The sequence below is a fragment of the Sinohyriopsis cumingii genome, unplaced genomic scaffold (genome assembly GCF_028554795.1).
Source record: "Sinohyriopsis cumingii isolate HCF-2022 unplaced genomic scaffold, ASM2855479v2 utg002482l, whole genome shotgun sequence".
NCBI classification, from domain to species: Eukaryota; Metazoa; Mollusca; class Bivalvia; order Unionida; family Unionidae; genus Sinohyriopsis; species Sinohyriopsis cumingii.
Window position 1 is genome coordinate 245270 of NW_028316226.1, and position 16236 is coordinate 261505.

At 35.2% G+C, this 16236-nt stretch overlaps 2 non-coding genes across 2 annotated transcripts; both read right to left on the reverse strand.

Annotated features, from left to right (window-relative positions):
* Positions 1-7612: 7612 nt before the first annotated feature.
* Trnag-gcc (transfer RNA glycine (anticodon GCC)) lies at positions 7613-7683 on the reverse strand. The gene has a single exon. It is a non-coding gene; the product is annotated as a tRNA-Gly (tRNA).
* An 8064-nt stretch (positions 7684-15747) lies between these two features.
* Trnag-gcc (transfer RNA glycine (anticodon GCC)) lies at positions 15748-15818 on the reverse strand. Its single transcript has one exon. It is a non-coding gene; the product is annotated as a tRNA-Gly (tRNA).
* Positions 15819-16236: the final 418 nt, after the last annotated feature.

Here is a 16236-nt window from a genome sequence, read left to right on the forward strand (position 1 = left end):
GAATTGGTTTTTAAGCAAAATATTGATGGACGAATTCATAATATTTGTACAGATTTCCTATCATATCTTTAACGAAAGATGAATGTGCTGCTTAGAGAGAACCTAAAACGAACCTTGCCTAATCCACCTACTGGAATTATCTTTTTTGTTGTTGTGAAAATCAACTGTCAAATTAATGGTATGACCGTCGACTAGAATGGCAAATTTGGCTTCCATCGACATACATCAGCATGCATTCATCTTTATGCATAATGCAAGTGTCAAACGGGGACGCCGGCGAATGGAGAATGCTGTTTGATCAACGAATTGTCCAAGGGTCTATCGGCAGCAATTAATATTATGTAGATCTGAAACTCTTGATTATTATCAACAGTAAAATTCAGATGAGTTGGATTTCATTTAGAAGCATGCAAATAAAATATCATTTTAATTCTAAATATGTCTTCGTCATCGGAAATCGACTTTATCTTAAAGCATGTTAGTCTAAACAAAGTCAACTAATTACTTTTCATTTATTACCCACAACAACAATCAGCTTGATTGCATAGTTTCGGTCTTGAATTTAGAGAACCAGTCTGTGTATACAACAATGAATAATGTCATCCATAAATTACATATATTACAAAACACAATCTTCAGAGAAAACTAAGAGAGAAAAAGAAAACACTTTATAGGAACATTAAGTTCCTTCCTATCATCTGGTCTTAAATGATGCAAAGATTATTAAAATTCATTAAATTTAGTTTGATCATGGGTCATTTGCGACAGTTTTTTCTCCTTGGAAGAAGGACTTATATGTGTATGTCTCATAGATTTGGGAGATTAGCTTTGAAGCAAACTGAATAGTAAATGATATCAAAAGACTGATATTTCGAAACAATACTATTTGTGCATGAAATGTACACAAGGAAATGAAATATGTACGTTTCATCTATGATATAATCTTTTCATGTGCAAGGATCTGAGTAACAGCAGCGCACTGATATCAAGCTGTAGATAAGGTACGGCTCGTATGCAGGACAAATATAAAGGCGGATAATGGCACGATTATTTCCCATGTGAGGCTCGTTGGTCTAGGGGTATGATTCTCGCTTTGGGTGCGAGAGGTCCCGGGCTCAAATCCCGGACGAGCCCACCATTTTGGAAATCAAAGTTAATACTCATTTTGTAGTATCCTGGTAAATGGTTGAAGCAATCTCTCGGGACAGCCATGAGTGAAATATTTCATTTTCAATTATTCGTGTAAATGCAATACTTTTGACGGATTGATTTCGGAAACGCTGGTGAATTGTCATTTCTCCAAAACTTGAAATAGGTTTTCATATAGTTAGTCAAGTACAATTAATTGGAAGTTAACTTCCCAGAACCCCATTTACGACTTCAGCTTCAGAGGATGTACGGAAATTCTTGAACAAATATAACTACTGTATGGACCAGTGGATTAGCATAGTTTTTCATTGCACTCTTATCTTCCTCTGAACAAAGTTAACCTCCACACCCATACAGAAAAAGTTTGTTTTAGACATCCTTATCAAAATGTATGCTAATAATTATTTAACTTCTGCCAGTTTTGATTGCATAGTTTCATTCTTGAATTTAGAGAACCTGTTTATGTATACAAGAAAGACTAATCTTAACCACAATTACATATGTCAGAAAACACCATCGTCAGAGAAAACTAAGAGAAAAAAAAACACTTTATAGTGACACTAAGTTCCTTCTTATCCTATGCAATAATGATTAAAATTCATTAAAATCAGTTTTTCCTTTGGTCATTTGCGACAGTTTTTTTTGGCCTTGGAATAAGGACTTATATTTGGGTCATTATCTTCATTATTTGGACATAATATCGACAAGTAACTGGAGAAGAAAGCCTGGCGATGAATGTAAAAACAAAAGTAATTTGAAGTTATTCTGTCTTCTTGTTCTGAAGCAAATTGAATAGTTTAATGACGACGAAAGACTAAGATTTTGAAACTTTACTAGTTGTGTATGAAATGTACTCATTCTCAAAAAGGAGCATGCCCATCAATATATATAGACAGATAAAGCTATCGGTCAATCGATAGATTGATATATAGATATTTATTTCATCATTCCAACGAAGGAAGATACCCATCAAGAGAATCAAAATACTTGAACAGGCAATACAATAGACATATAGGCAGACAAACAGGCAGACAGGTTTACAGTGGATTGAGATTGAAACAGACATACAGTTATACATAGAGACAGACAGATAGATGCGAATGAATCTATGTACCATAAAGGTCCCGAAGAATGTTCATTAAAAGTAAATAAATTAAATGCCTTTTGGTTTCCTCTGCATTCTCTTTATACAGTTTAAACAATACATAACATAAAACAGTTTTCGCATCATATGAACTATATTTTTAACTTTACAATTTTCACTTGTTTTAACGTTAATTGATAGGTCTGAATTAATTAGAAACATTCACCACTTACTACCATTCGATTTACACTTTTAAAAACCAGACTTGTCGATACTCGGAAGACTGGATCTCGCCCAAAATGCTCCTTATATTTTCATTTCCTTTGTAAGCTCTATTCAAAGTGTAACTTTGAAACGCATCAGGAAATTGTTGTTGCAAATCACACAAATATTCACACAAATATTCTCTTGCAAACTTTGATTCATATGCTGAACATCGATTGAAACTAACAAATAACGTAATTGTTATCTTTTGTTGTGTAAGGTTGTAAGGAATGTAAAGAAGAAAAAATAAGAACGTCGATTAAAACCAGCAAAGAACATGTGTGCGTGTGCGTGTGTGTGTGTGTGTGTGTGATTTGGATTTTTAACGTAGCTTTAATAATTTATCAGTCATATCGCTACGATGTCCGCAGTGCGACAAATTATAGTTATGTCTAGCACTGGGGCATCATGCCGCAGACATGTAGCATGATGTCCCACCCAGTCATATTATCCTGACACCAGGCGGACCAGTCCTAACACTAACCTCTTAATGCTGAGCGTGAAGCGAGGCAGCTGTTAGTAGCATTTTGTAAGTCTTTGGTATGACTCGACCGGGGATCAGCAAAGAACGTAATTGGTAGGTTGTGATTTTTCTTGTTGAGAATCTTTATTCTTCTTAAAACATCAAGTCTCAGTTTACCCACTTTCTTGATTTTCTAACCTATTTCACGAAAAGCAACAAGCAAACATCATTAAATGTTGTTGATTGTTACAAATTGTGTGGGAGATATGTATTGGGAATTTGACAATGCTCCTGAACGTACGACTTATTGGAAAAGTATTTTACGTAACAATTGATGAACCTCCTTTAAAACTATTCTAGTGTCCAGATTATGTTTTAAAGTAAGTATATGATACTAGTTTAAGATGATGCGCCAAAGCATATTCACGCCTGAATTTTCAATCAAGTGTTCGGTTCATTAGAAAGCGAAACCATACAAAAGGCATATGGTCAATTAAGTGTTTTATCGTTGCAGTTCAAAGATGAACAAGTAAGTCAAATTAGGAAAACTTTGATGTTCAAAAAAATTCACATTTACTCTGCGAATGTATGTCTGTCCATATAATCAGTAAGAATTAAGAATAAAATGTCTTCAGTTAGTTCGCTCTAAAATTGTAAGACATGTTCATGAAACTTGGTCTGTCCTTATTTCAAAATCAACAAATTTCATTTTACTCCCGTTCTCTTATTGTGTGTGTCTGAAGGTGATAAATACCGACTACCACTTGATCAATATCATAAGTAGGTAACATCTTCGGCTAGAGAGTTTATTCTGTTTCTCGGATTTTCAAATGCAACTGTTTCTGCTATAACTATGCATCACCACGGCTCCTGTTCATTCACTGGCTTCGTATGTAACTGCACGTGTTACATTTCCAATAAGTACCATGTGCTTGAAGAGGGTTTCCGTTCTTTTAAATGTTTTGAACGCAACCGATCGTGCAAAAATTGTGATAATCACCATGTCCTGGAAGAGGTCTTCTGCTCTTGCTGAGGAGTATAATGCAGTGTATGGCTTCAGACACCATGTGCGGCCAGTGATTTCTCTCCCTTTAAAGGTTTCAATTGAAATAAATAGTCGCATAATTGCGATTCGAATTCAGTTGAATATATTATAATTTTCTTCCTAAGTTATGCTTTCGGTGAAAATAATATCGGTGTTTTCTCGTTGTGTATGTGACATATGTTGGGAAGTTATATTTGTAGTTGTAGATGGCTAGATGATCAACCTGTCTTGCATTTCTTTACCTTTCAGAGATCAATCTTCAGGACTTCAATCAGCCTCAGCTTTCAAAAGTTGACAACCCTATTAAGAATAAATATGCTTGATAAAGTTATATTTACAGTTATACGGTGCAACATTTTGGAATTGTTATCTTCACAGAGCTGTAACAACAATAAGTCATCTTGCAGATGCGGAACGTCGATTGAAACCAAAAAAGAACATAATTGTTAGTTTTAATTTGTAAGCTTGTAAAGAATGTGAGAAAGAAAAAAAGATCGACTTTAACCAACAAAGAACGTACTTGTTACATTTGTTTTGCAAGCTTTTAAGGAATGTAAAAGAAAAAAAGAACGTGGACTGAAACCAACATAGATCGTAATTGTTATTTTTTGTTTTGTAAAGTTGTATGGAATATAAAGGAGAAAAACTAAGAACGTCAAATGTAACTAACAAAAAACGAAATTGTTAGTTTTGTTTTGTTGAGAATATTTATTCTTCTTAAAACTTCAGGTCTCTGTTTAACCACTTGCTTGATTTTTCAACTTATTTCTCGAAATACATCGAAGAAGCGTCATTAAATCTTGTTGATGTTGCAAAATCGTGTGGGAAATATGTGTTTGGAATTAACAATGCTCCTGAACCCATGCCTTACAGGAAAGGTATTTAACGTAACAATTGATGAATCTCCTTTAAATATATCCTAATGTCCCGATTATTCCCGTTTGCAAGTTTATTCTGTTGTATAATGTCAAATTTAGGAAATCTACTCCTTATTCCATTTCTTTTTCGTTTTAATTTTAATTGATGAATGTTGGTTGTTATATCCAGTCAGGAAACTATTTTTCCTCCACATGGGTCCAAACGAGGAAACTATCCTCAATACACCTAACGTACAAAACTGGTAATTTATGGCCGTTGCACACTTTTCTTTCTCCAAGTATACAGTTTTAAGAGGCTGTAAGTTTGGTCAGTTTTTTCCAGGAAATCATTTGTATCTTTAAAATATGGATAGTGTTTCTGCGCCAAAGTGTTTCGATTAAAATAAATCCGCTCGGCAACACGCTCAGTCTGTCTTGAACAATCTGAAACAATGTGCCACTTGTCCGAACTTCGCTTGGCATAGTCCAGTTCTAGACCGGTTTGTGACTTTTCAGATAAATATAACAATACCTTGGTATTGAATTCGGAATACAGCAGTCGAATTCCTTGTGTTCAGAAATCTACCTAAACATATTTTTCCAAGACTTCGTCTGATTTCCATTTACTATTCAAAAATATCGTCTGACTTCCATGTTTTCTGCAAGTTTCCGTCTGACTTTTATTTACCTTTTCAAGATTCAATCCGAGTCCCATTTCTGTCTCACTTCAAACTGGGTTTGTATTAGGCTGATAATATTGCAAAATCATTTCATTGTAGCTCTAATTCCAAAATGTACTGATGAAAGACATTGGTGGCATTACTTTTACTAGACTTCTTGATTGCCAGAGAATTGTTTTAGCATTAATTTTGCAACTCCCTATTTTATGATTTACTGAGGTTTGAGTTCTGGATAGAAACATCGGGTGTGCTTTTGTTTCGATAGGCAGAAATGCATTTCTGCACATTCTCAGGCATACAGTTCTATGAATACTGATGGAAGACCTTAAGTTGTGGCGTTGGCATACAAAACATAAGTGAGCGACAATTAGGTTACAGCGAAAAACGCTAGTACAATTTAGGACCATGCACACATTCTGAATGTAAAAGTATCCTTTCATCGACTTGGAATCAAATGAAGGCCGCCAGCGTCTGTATATATATATATATATATATATGGCTCTTAGATCTTTCTACAAGACACATGCAAGTAGAGAAATGGTGTTCATTTCTAAGGAGGTTGTGAATCAAATAAAATCCGTCCTGAATTAGTTTGTAAGCAAGACATTAATGGACGCAATTCGCACTATTGGTACAGTTTTCCTATCCTAAAGTTTGGTGTATTGCTTAGATAAAACCTGCAATCAACTTTGCCTAATGCATCTACTGCAAATATATTTGTTTCGTTTACTATAATATTCAACGCTGGCAGCAAGATCATGTATAATACTAAAGGTTTAGTAAAGAACATGCCAAATATCTGGTACACCAGGATTTCCTGAGGAAAAACTAATGATCTGATCTCAAATCCAAATAAAGATGTTTTCATACAAAATTAATAATCTTACTTTATAATCTACAACCATATACACAATAAGCCTTCAATATGTTATTGATAAAAAAGACATTATTCAGATAGGCCCAATCTCCTACCCGCAATTAAGGAGAAACTTCAATCACACAGTAGAAATACAGTATAGATAACAGTTTGCCTTTTAAAAAAAAAATTATTGTATGTTGTTTACACATATATGTATGTTTGCGTGCGTGCATGTTTGCGCATGAGGATATAGTTTATCTTTCAAACGGTGTAATTGTAGATATAACAGTATGTCGTACATTTATTCTTAATGACGTTGTAGAGTTTTGAAATTGCAGGCTGATTATAGTTCTATTTGTTGTCCTCTGAAATGTACTGAAACCCATGACAGGTTGATCATCTAAACATTTACATCTCCAATGATGACTTTCCTACATATGACATTGTGCAGGCATAAACTTTGAACTCTTGTGTGATTTCGAACGAGAGAGAGAGAGAGAGAGACAGACAGACAGACAGACAGAGAGAGAGAGAGTGCGAGGGAGAGAGAGGGAGATTGAGCGAGAGAGGGAGCGAGAGAGACAGAGGGAGAGAGAGAGGTCAATGATCGTTTGATACAGTATTCTGTAAATAACACAAAAACATTGTGAATGGGAAGTTAGTATCATTCCTTTGAGTCTGGATTTGAAATCAGTTCAATGAAATTCGAGTCAAAGTTGGCTGGAGAAGGTCAAACGTGAAACGAGGTTTACAGACAGACATAAATGTTGAAATAAATTGAAGACATCTCTAAAAGAGTATTCTAGTGTCATAAAGTAAATGATAATAACACGTTCAGTACACTGAAATGTTCTTGTGTTAAAATAATTAAGGGCGATTGGCATCGTCATCCGGATTTAAAGATTAACCTCTAACTGAAAAATGAAGGTTATTACGCTCTTCCTACAGTTCCAATTAGAAACTCCTTATAGACAAGATAAGGATCTGTCCCATTGTAATGGAAAGCTGTTTTGCACCAACATCCATGTTTTTTTCCGGGAAGCGAGGGACACTCAGTGTGAGACATCCAAGCTTCTGATTCAAGGACTGTTCCGATTTCAGTTGTGGAGTTGGCATAAAACACAAAAGTGAGCGAAAATTAGACTAGGGCAAAAAGAGTTATTACAAATATTGGATTATGCAAACATTCCAAAATTATATAAAAAAAAATTTGCATCGGCCGGGAATCGAACCCGGGCCGCCCGCGTGGCAGGCGAGCATTCTACCACTGAACCACCGATGCACATTATTCCCTTGCTTCGTAAGGGCCTATCTCCCCACCGTGTCTTTACCTTAACTGCCTAATGTCATTTATATGTCTGTGTCATCTAATTCAGTAGGCGTTGATTTATTGATTGACTGCCTATTGGGTTACAATGCATGCTGTTAGAGTAAACCGACACAACACATCTCTTTATTTGATTCTGAAACGGCGTAGATTACTTGGATTGAAGCACTTTCTAAATTGGAGACAGCCACATGATTTCTCACTTGCTAGTCTCTTCAAAGGTCTTGTCTGCTTGAATTTCATCTCACATCTATCCACAAGATGCATTTTAGTAGAAAACGGTATTCGTTTTCAAGGAGGTTGTAAATAGAACAAAGTCTATCCGGAATTGGTTTTTAAGCAAAATATTGATGGACGAATTCATAATATTTGTACAGATTTCCTATCATATCTTTAACGAAAGATGAATGTGCTGCTTAGAGAGAACCTAAAACGAACCTTGCCTAATCCACCTACTGGAATTATCTTTTTTGTTGTTGTGAAAATCAACTGTCAAATTAATGGTATGACCGTCGACTAGAATGGCAAATTTGGCTTCCATCGACATACATCAGCATGCATTCATCTTTATGCATAATCCAAGTGTCAAACGGGGACGCCGGCGAATGGAGAATGCTGTTTGATCAACGAATTGTCCAAGGGTCTATCGGCAGCAATTAATATTATGTAGATCTGAAACTCTTGATTATTATCAACAGTAAAATTCAGATGAGTTGGATTTCATTTAGAAGCATGCAAATAAAATATCATTTTAATTCTAAATATGTCTTCGTCATCGGAAATCGACTTTATCTTAAAGCATGTTAGTCTAAACAAAGTCAACTAATTACTTTTCATTTATTACCCACAACAACAATCAGCTTGATTGCATAGTTTCGGTCTTGAATTTAGAGAACCAGTCTGTGTATACAACAATGAATAATGTCATCCATAAATTACATATATTACAAAACACAATCTTCAGAGAAAACTAAGAGAGAAAAAGAAAACACTTTATAGGAACATTAAGTTCCTTCCTATCATCTGGTCTTAAATGATGCAAAGATTATTAAAATTCATTAAATTTAGTTTGATCATGGGTCATTTGCGACAGTTTTTTCTCCTTGGAAGAAGGACTTATATGTGTATGTCTCATAGATTTGGGAGATTAGCTTTGAAGCAAACTGAATAGTAAATGATATCAAAAGACTGATATTTCGAAACAATACTATTTGTGCATGAAATGTACACAAGGAAATGAAATATGTACGTTTCATCTATGATATAATCTTTTCATGTGCAAGGATCTGAGTAACAGCAGCGCACTGATATCAAGCTGTAGATAAGGTACGGCTCGTATGCAGGACAAATATAAAGGCGGATAATGGCACGATTATTTCCCGTGTGAGGCTCGTTGGTCTAGGGGTATGATTCTCGCTTTGGGTGCGAGAGGTCCCGGGCTCAAATCCCGGACGAGCCCACCATTTTGGAAATCAAAGTTAATACTCATTTTGTAGTATCCTGGTAAATGGTTGAAGCAATCTCTCGGGACAGCCATGAGTGAAATATTTCATTTTCAATTATTCGTGTAAATGCAATACTTTTGACGGATTGATTTCGGAAACGCTGGTGAATTGTCATTTCTCCAAAACTTGAAATAGGTTTTCATATAGTTAGTCAAGTACAATTAATTGGAAGTTAACTTCCCAGAACCCCATTTACGACTTCAGCTTCAGAGGATGTACGGAAATTCTTGAACAAATATAACTACTGTATGGACCAGTGGATTAGCATAGTTTTTCATTGCACTCTTATCTTCCTCTGAACAAAGTTAACCTCCACACCCATACAGAAAAAGTTTGTTTTAGACATCCTTATCAAAATGTATGCTAATAATTATTTAACTTCTGCCAGTTTTGATTGCATAGTTTCATTCTTGAATTTAGAGAACCTGTTTATGTATACAAGAAAGACTAATCTTAACCACAATTACATATGTCAGAAAACACCATCGTCAGAGAAAACTAAGAGAAAAAAAGACACTTTATAGTGACACTAAGTTCCTTCTTATCCTATGCAATAATGATTAAAATTCATTAAAATCAGTTTTTCCTTTGGTCATTTGCGACAGTTTTTTTGGCCTTGGAATAAGGACTTATATTTGGGTCATTATCTTCATTATTTGGACATAATATCGACAAGTAACTGGAGAAGAAAGCCTGGCGATGAATGTAAAAACAAAAGTAATTTGAAGTTATTCTGTCTTCTTGTTCTGAAGCAAATTGAATAGTTTAATGACGACGAAAGACTAAGATTTTTAAACTTTACTAGTTGTGTATGAAATGTACTCATTCTCAAAAAGGAGCATGCCCATCAATATATATAGACAGATAAAGCTATCGGTCAATCGATAGATTGATATATAGATATTTATTTCATCATTCCAACGAAGGAAGATACCCATCAAGAGAATCAAAATACTTGAACAGGCAATACAATAGACATATAGGCAGACAAACAGGCAGACAGGTTTACAGTGGATTGAGATTGAAACAGACATACAGTTATACATAGAGACAGACAGATCGATGCGAATGAATCTATGTACCATAAAGGTCCCGAAGAATGTTCATTAAAAGTAAATAAATTAAATGCCTTTTGGTTTCCTCTGCATTCTCTTTATACAGTTTAAACAATACATAACATAAAACAGTTTTCGCATCATATGAACTATATTTTTAACTTTACAATTTTCACTTGTTTTAACATTAATTGCTAGGTCTGAATTAATTAGAAACATTCACCACTTACTACCATTCGATTTACACTTTTAAAAACCAGACTTGTCGATACTCGGAAGACTGGATCTCGCCCAAAATGCTCCTTATATTTTCATTTCCTTTGTAAGCTCTATTCAAAGTGTAACTTTGAAACGCATCAGGAAATTTTTGTTGCAAATCACACAAATATTCACACAAATATTCTCTTGCAAACTTTGATTCATATGCTGAACATCGATTGAAACTAACAAATAACGTAATTGTTATCTTTTGTTGTGTAAGGTTGTAAGGAATGCAAAGAAGAAAAAATAAGAACGTCGATTAAAACCAGCAAAGAACATGTGTGCGTGTGCGTGTGTGTGTGTGTGTGTGTGATTTGGATTTTTAACGTAGCTTTAATAATTTATCAGTCATATCGCTACGATGTCCGCAGTGCGACAAATTATAGTTATGTCTAGCACTGGGGCATCATGCCGCAGACATGTAGCATGATGTCCCACCCAGTCATATTATCCTGACACCAGGCGGACCAGTCCTAACACTAACCTCTTAATGCTGAGCGTGAAGCGAGGCAGCTGTTAGTAGCATTTTGTAAGTCTTTGGTATGACTCGACCGGGGATCAGCAAAGAACGTAATTGGTAGGTTGTGATTTTTCTTGTTGAGAATCTTTATTCTTCTTAAAACATCAAGTCTCAGTTTACCCACTTTCTTGATTTTCTAACCTATTTCACGAAAAGCAACAAGCAAACATCATTAAATGTTGTTGATTGTTACAAATTGTGTGGGAGATATGTATTGGGAATTTGACAATGCTCCTGAACGTACGACTTATTGGAAAAGTATTTTACGTAACAATTGATGAACCTCCTTTAAAACTATTCTAGTGTCCAGATTATGTTTTAAAGTAAGTATATGATACTAGTTTAAGATGATGCGCCAAAGCATATTCACGCCTGAATTTTCAATCAAGTGTTCGGTTCATTAGAAAGCGAAACCATACAAAAGGCATATGGTCAATTAAGTGTTTTATCGTTGCAGTTCAAAGATGAACAAGTAAGTCAAATTAGGAAAACTTTGATGTTCAAAAAAATTCACATTTACTCTGCGAATGTATGTCTGTCCATATAATCAGTAAGAATTAAGAATAAAATGTCTTCAGTTAGTTCGCTCTAAAATTGTAAGACATGTTCATGAAACTTGGTCTGTCCTTATTTCAAAATCAACAAATTTCATTTTACTCCCGTTCTCTTATTGTGTGTGTCTGAAGGTGATAAATACCGACTACCACTTGATCAATATCATAAGTAGGTAACATCTTCGGCTAGAGAGTTTATTCTGTTTCTCGGATTTTCAAATGCAACTGTTTCTGCTATAACTATGCATCACCACGGCTCCTGTTCATTCACTGGCTTCGTATGTAACTGCACGTGTTACATTTCCAATAAGTACCATGTGCTTGAAGAGGGTTTCCGTTCTTTTAAATGTTTTGAACGCAACCGATCGTGCAAAAATTGTGATAATCACCATGTCCTGGAAGAGGTCTTCTGCTCTTGCTGAGGAGTATAATGCAGTGTATGGCTTCAGACACCATGTGCGGCCAGTGATTTCTCTCCCTTTAAAGGTTTCAATTGAAATAAATAGTCGCATAATTGCGATTCGAATTCAGTTGAATATATTATAATTTTCTTCCTAAGTTATGCTTTCGGTGAAAATAATATCGGTGTTTTCTCGTTGTGTATGTGACATATGTTGGGAAGTTATATTTGTAGTTGTAGATGGCTAGATGATCAACCTGTCTTGCATTTCTTTACCTTTCAGAGATCAATCTTCAGGACTTCAATCAGCCTCAGCTTTCAAAAGTTGACAACCCTATTAAGAATAAATATGCTTGATAAAGTTATATTTACAGTTATACGGTGCAACATTTTGGAATTGTTATCTTCACAGAGCTGTAACAACAATAAGTCATCTTGCAGATGCGGAACGTCGATTGAAACCAAAAAAGAACATAATTGTTAGTTTTAATTTGTAAGCTTGTAAAGAATGTGAGAAAGAAAAAAAGATCGACTTTAACCAACAAAGAACGTACTTGTTACATTTGTTTTGCAAGCTTTTAAGGAATGTAAAAGAAAAAAAGAACGTGGACTGAAACCAACATAGATCGTAATTGTTATTTTTTGTTTTGTAAAGTTGTATGGAATATAAAGGAGAAAAACTAAGAACGTCAAATGTAACTAACAAAAAACGAAATTGTTAGTTTTGTTTTGTTGAGAATATTTATTCTTCTTAAAACTTCAGGTCTCTGTTTAACCACTTGCTTGATTTTTCAACTTATTTCTCGAAATACATCGAACAAGCGTCATTAAATCTTGTTGATGTTGCAAAATCGTGTGGGAAATATGTGTTTGGAATTAACAATGCTCCTGAACCCATGCCTTACAGGAAAGGTATTTAACGTAACAATTGATGAATCTCCTTTAAATATATCCTAATGTCCCGATTATTCCCGTTTGCAAGTTTATTCTGTTGTATAATGTCAAATTTAGGAAATCTACTCCTTATTCCATTTCTTTTTCGTTTTAATTTTAATTGATGAATGTTGGTTGTTATATCCAGTCAGGAAACTATTTTTCCTCCACATGGGTCCAAACGAGGAAACTATCCTCAATACACCTAACGTACAAAACTGGTAATTTATGGCCGTTGCACACTTTTCTTTCTCCAAGTATACAGTTTTAAGAGGCTGTAAGTTTGGTCAGTTTTTTCCAGGAAATCATTTGTATCTTTAAAATATGGATAGTGTTTCTGCGCCAAAGTGTTTCGATTAAAATAAATCCGCTCGGCAACACGCTCAGTCTGTCTTGAACAATCTGAAACAATGTGCCACTTGTCCGAACTTCGCTTGGCATAGTCCAGTTCTAGACCGGTTTGTGACTTTTCAGATAAATATAACAATACCTTGGTATTGAATTCGGAATACAGCAGTCGAATTCCTTGTGTTCAGAAATCTACCTAAACATATTTTTCCAAGACTTCGTCTGATTTCCATTTACTATTCAAAAATATCGTCTGACTTCCATGTTTTCTGCAAGTTTCCGTCTGACTTTTATTGACCTTTTCAAGATTCAATCCGAGTCCCATTTCTGTCTCACTTCAAACTGGGTTTGTATTAGGCTGATAATATTGCAAAATCATTTCATTGTAGCTCTAATTCCAAAATGTACTGATGAAAGACATTGGTGGCATTACTTTTACTAGACTTCTTGATTGCCAGAGAATTGTTTTAGCATTAATTTTGCAACTCCCTATTTTATGATTTACTGAGGTTTGAGTTCTGGATAGAAACATCAGGTGTGCTTTTGTTTCGATAGGCAGAAATGCATTTCTGCACATTCTCAGGCATACAGTTCTATGAATGCTATGGCATGCAGTTTAATACATCCTCAATGACAAAATAATTGCTTTTGATTGTTGGATTCACGGGGCATCTATCAAACGAGGGACATTCTGTGTGAGAAACCCCATCTCCTGATGGAAGACTTTAAGTTGTGGCGTTGGCATACAAAACATAAGTGAGCGACAATTAGGTTACAGCGAAAAACGCTAGTACAATTTAGGACCATGCACACATTCTGAATGTAAAAGTATCCTTTCATCGACTTGGAATCAAATGAAGGCCGCCAGCGTCTGTATATATATATATATGGCTCTTAGATCTTTATACAAGACACATGCAAGTAGAGAAATGGTGTTCATTTCTAAGGAGGTTGTGAATCAAATAAAATCCGTCCTGAATTAGTTTGTAAGCAAGACATTAATGGACGCAATTCGCACTATTGGTACAGTTTTCCTATCCTAAAGTTTGGTGTATTGCTTAGATAAAACCTGCAATTAACTTTGCCTAATGCATCTACTGCAAATATATTTGTTTCGTTTACTATAATATTCAACGCTGGCAGCAAGATCATGTATAATACTAAAGGTTTAGTAAAGAACATGCCAAATATCTGGTACACCAGGATTTCCTGAGGAAAAACTAATGATCTGATCTCAAATCCAAATAAAGATGTTTTCATACAAAATTAATAATCTTACTTTATAATCTACAACCATATACACAATAAGCCTTCAATATGTTATTGATAAAAAAGACATTATTCAGATAGGCCCAATCTCCTACCCGCAATTAAGGAGAAACTTCAATCACACAGTAGAAATACAGTATAGATAACAGTTTGCCTTTTAAAAAAAAAATTATTGTATGTTGTTTACACATATATGTATGTTTGCGTGCGTGCATGTTTGCGCATGAGGATATAGTTTATCTTTCAAACGGTGTAATTGTAGATATAACAGTATGTCGTACATTTATTCTTAATGACGTTGTAGAGTTTTGAAATTGCAGGCTGATTCTAGTTCTATTTGTTGTCCTCTGAAATGTAATGAAACCCATGACAGGTTGATCATCTAAACATTTACATCTCCAATGATGACTTTCCTACATATGACATTGTGCAGGCATAAACTTTGAACTCTTGTGTGATTTCGAACGAGAGAGAGAGAGAGACAGAGAGAGAGAGAGAGTGCGAGGGAGAGAGAGGGAGAGAGAGAGAGAGAGGGAGCGAGAGAGACAGAGGGAGAGAGAGAGGTCAATGATCGTTTGATACAGTAATCTGTAAATAACACAAAAACATTGTGAATGGGAACTTAGTATCATTCCTTTCAGTCTGGATTTGAAATCAGTTCAATGAAATTCGAGTCAAAGTTGGCTGGAGAAGGTCAAACGTGAAACGAGGTTTACAGACAGACATAAATGTTGAAATAAATTGAAGACATCTCTAAAAGAGTATTCTAGTGTCATAAAGTAAATGATAATAACACGTTCAGTACACTGAAATGTTCTTGTGTTAAAATAATTAAGGGCGATAGGCATCGTCATCCGGATTTAAAGATTAACCTCTAACTGAAAAATGAAGGTTATTACGCTCTTCCTACAGTTCCAATTAGAAACTCCTTATAGACAAGATAAGGATCTGTCCCATTGTAATGGAAAGCTGTTTTGCACCAACATCCATGTTTTTTCCGGGAAGCGAGGGACACTCAGTGTGAGACATCCAAGCTTCTGATTCAAGGACTGTTCCGATTTCAGTTGTGGAGTTGGCATAAAACACAAAAGTGAGCGAAAATTAGACTAGGGCAAAAAGAGTTATTACAAATATTGGATTATGCAAACATTCTAAAATTATATTAAAAAAAATTTGCATCGGCCGGGAATCGAACCCGGGCCGCCCGCGTGGCAGGCGAGCATTCTACCACTGAACCACCGATGCACATTATTCCCTTGCTTCGTAAGGGCCTATCTCCCCACCGTGTCTTTACCTTAACTGCCTAATGTCATTTACATGTCTGTGTCATCTAATTCAGTAGGCGTTGATTTATTGATTGACTGCCTATGGGGTTACAATGCATGCTGTTAGAATAAACCGACACAACACATCTCTTTATTTGATTCTGAAACGGCGTAGATTACTTGGATTGAAGCACTTTCTAAATTGGAGACAGCCACATGATTTCTCACTTGCTAGTCTCTTCAAAGGTCTTGTCTGCTTGAATTTCATCTCACATCTATCCACAAGATGCATTTTAGTAAAAAACGGTATTCGTTTTCAAGGAGGTTGTAAATAGAACAAAGTCTATCCGGAATTGGTTTTTAAGCAAAATATTGATGGACGAATTCATAATATTTGT